Source organism: Morone saxatilis, unplaced genomic scaffold (assembly GCF_004916995.1).
Source record: "Morone saxatilis isolate NCDOM2014 unplaced genomic scaffold, NCSU_SB_2.0 Contig20, whole genome shotgun sequence".
Classification (NCBI taxonomy): domain Eukaryota; kingdom Metazoa; phylum Chordata; class Actinopteri; family Moronidae; genus Morone; species Morone saxatilis.
The window spans coordinates 22,341,700-22,344,787 of record NW_023339763.1 but is presented as its reverse complement, the minus strand read 5'-3'; the positions used below and the strand labels follow the sequence as shown (position 1 = coordinate 22,344,787).

Here is a 3,088-nt window from a genome sequence, read left to right as displayed (position 1 = left end):
GTTGCAAAGTCCGTGACGTTTTTCTTTATGTGATTGTTTTTGTACTTGAAGATTTATTGTTTGTACTTGGAGGATTTTTTTGTGGATTGAAGAAATATGTTTCATTGTATGTGTAAACATACTGTATTTGTTTCTGGAAGCATGCTGGTATTTGTTTGTAGGTACGTTTCTTATTTGCAAAACAAAATGCATTAGTTTGTGATGATTTTTGCATTTGCAAACCACACTGAGTTTGTTTGTGAATCGTTGCGGCGTGTTGAGTAAAACAAGTTTTGTGTGTGTGTGAGGTTTTGGCATGATTCTAACTCCATACCGATGCTGTGCACTTATACTATTATAACGTTGAGTCTTCATATTGGGTGGCTGTTGCTCAGTTGGTAGAGCAGATCCACTAATTGAAGGTCAATGGATCGATCCCCCGGTTCCTCCTGCTGCATCCTGCTGTTGGAAGACTAGAAAGACATTATACAAGTACATTTCATCATCTAGAGGAAAACAAACCTACTTCTCAAGGTCCTAACTGTTGATTTTAGGGACAAGAGGCAAACACATACTAACCTACATCAGTGCAGCTGAGGTGGAGCTGGCAAACAGTTTTAGTTCTTGGGAATCAACATCACTGAGGACCTGTCATGGTCATCTCACACTCCATCGTGGTTAAGAAAACACAGAAACAAATGTATTTCTTAAGGAAACTTTGAGTCATGTTGGTTTGAATCTAGTGAATCCTTTCATGATTAAATATTAAATACTATTATCTTGTTTGACAATAAATGATTCAGAAGTACCTGCTGATAGTTGTATGTTTGCTCAGGTTGATGGTTGATGAATCAAAGCGTTGACAAACCTCAGACAGGTTAGTTTTATATTAACTTATGAGCTCATGCGTGGGCGTCCGGCTGCATGTTAAGTTCCACTGCTGTCTGGCTGAAAAACACAAACCAGGGTTAACACTCACAGGGGCGATTTGCAGCCAGCTGGCAGACAGGTTGAGTTTTACATCTGAAACAAGAGTTGAGTCAGAATGACTGAGTGCAGACCAGTGTGGCTGCAGTTTCACACCCACACAAGTCACATAAATGTTTTTATCATTACTTCCTTTCACCCGAAAATTCATCATCCTCTGTGTGTTTAAAGAGCTGACGGTGTGAGACTGCAGTGCTAATATCATTAATGAAATTCAGTACAGATCACACAATCGTAAAATCTATTCAGTAGTATATGACTCGTGTAAACTAGCTGAGGGTTTTTTGCTTTAATGTGATTATTTGCTATTATTTATATTATTTTCTAAGGTTCTTACTACTTTTGTGACATTTGCAGCAAAAACTAATCTTACTAACAAATTAACAGATAGGAGGCACTTGGGTCAGGATACCACAGATCAACAAGCCAATCACCACATGCAGTTTATATTGCTGTAATGTTTGAAATTTGGAAACACATGCTTCAGGTTTGTGGTGCTTGGCACGAGAAGCATGCAGTGGGTCTACGTAAACAAGAAGCAAAATTGGACCAAGCTAGTTTTTCTAAACTCACAGCTGCTGCTTCATGAATATTGAGGTTGAATTCCTGGCCCTAAAAGTCAGATCTTCTTCCCTTTTTGTCCTTCTTGCGGTTTGTATTTTTTTTTATCACTTCTCTCAGTAGATAAATATATCAAGATATGCAAGAGCCTATGTACAACTGGATAAAGACTGTAAATTATTTCACTTTGCTTCACTTCTCAACCCTGCCTTGTACAAGAAGTGTCTGTCCTCACACCAGGCCAAACATCAAATTGTTTGTTCACCACACTGGAACATCCTGTTTGGTTGTGGAAGCATTTTGAAAAAGCTTAATTGTACTGTATGTGAAAAAAGTCATAAGTCAAAAGATCAGATCTGCACTGGGTTGTATCAGCTATGAGTTAGCTGCTATGACGGTCTGGACAGAGCGTGTACAGTGACACCTGCCAGTCCAATCGTTCTACATTGAGTTTTGAGAAACTGAAGAGAGCTTTTAATCTCAAACAGATACAGGAGATGCTCAGTTAAGGAAAACATTAATTGTATCTGTTTTATGTCTGTGACATATTCCACAGATATAGACATTGAAACTGCAGTTAAAGGAAAGGAAATTAACACATTTTCACTGTTTTTGCTACACGAAACCTGGCTGCAGCCACTTCTGAGTCGCCCTACTCACACTGGCTGTTTTTCCAGGCTGTAAGTTAAGGTGTAAAGTCAACACTAGAGGCGTAGTAAATACTAGTTAGTTTGTAACTAAATCAGCTACTAAAATAGAATGCAGCAGGATTACTTTGGGCATAATCTTACTAGACATTTGGAGAGTTTGGACGTAAAGTTATAACTAAGGCAAGTGGCCAATCAATCATCATCATGGTTACTGTGTGCATTGGCTCTCTCTGGAGGTCTGAAACTGCCAAAATTGAAAAAAAATAAAATAATAATAAATACAATTTTAAAAAGGAGAAGTTAATAAATAAAATAAAAAAAAGTAAATAAATAGGGGAAATTAATGCAAAGGTAAATACATATTGAAGCAAATTTAAACAGAAATATCAATTTATGTCATATTTAAATTTTTTTTGTATATTTTGGTGTTTTCAGTCCTACACAGATTTCTGGCTGGCATGAGACCCTTGATACTGTAGCACATTGTATAAGATAGATCAATATTAAAATATCCTATCAATAAATTCTCTACTGGATCACTGTGTTGCAAAATGGCATGCAGTTTATGATAAAAAAAAAGAGCTATGTGAGTATAATTTGCTGCCATTTTATGATTTACACCTACCTGGGGCATGTGTGTTAGTTGTTACTTGAGTTTTGTTGTGACTGATCTCCATGGTCCAACCGCTTTTAGTAATGCATAAATCACAACTTAGTAATAACTTATTCAGAGGTGGTGCAGCAGGCTGCTGGTGTTTAAAATAAAGTGTATAGTCATATGAACAACTACAAGACAGGACAGAGTGTGCTCAGAGCTCCAAGGGTGCAGTAGGACTTCATATGGGCGGCTGTGGCTCAGAGGCAGGGCGGGTTGTCCACTAATCCGAAGGTTCGATCCCCGGCTCCTCCCT

At 37.9% G+C, this 3,088-nt stretch overlaps 1 long non-coding RNA gene across 1 annotated transcript; it reads right to left on the bottom strand.

The window, feature by feature from the left end:
• Positions 1–279: 279 nt before the first annotated feature.
• LOC118331201 lies at positions 280–1,089 on the bottom strand. The gene is made up of 3 exons (XR_004796871.1): positions 789–1,089; positions 559–646; positions 280–452 (listed from the first exon to the last, which is right to left on the bottom strand). It is a non-coding gene; the product is annotated as an uncharacterized LOC118331201 (long non-coding RNA).
• Positions 1,090–3,088: the final 1,999 nt, after the last annotated feature.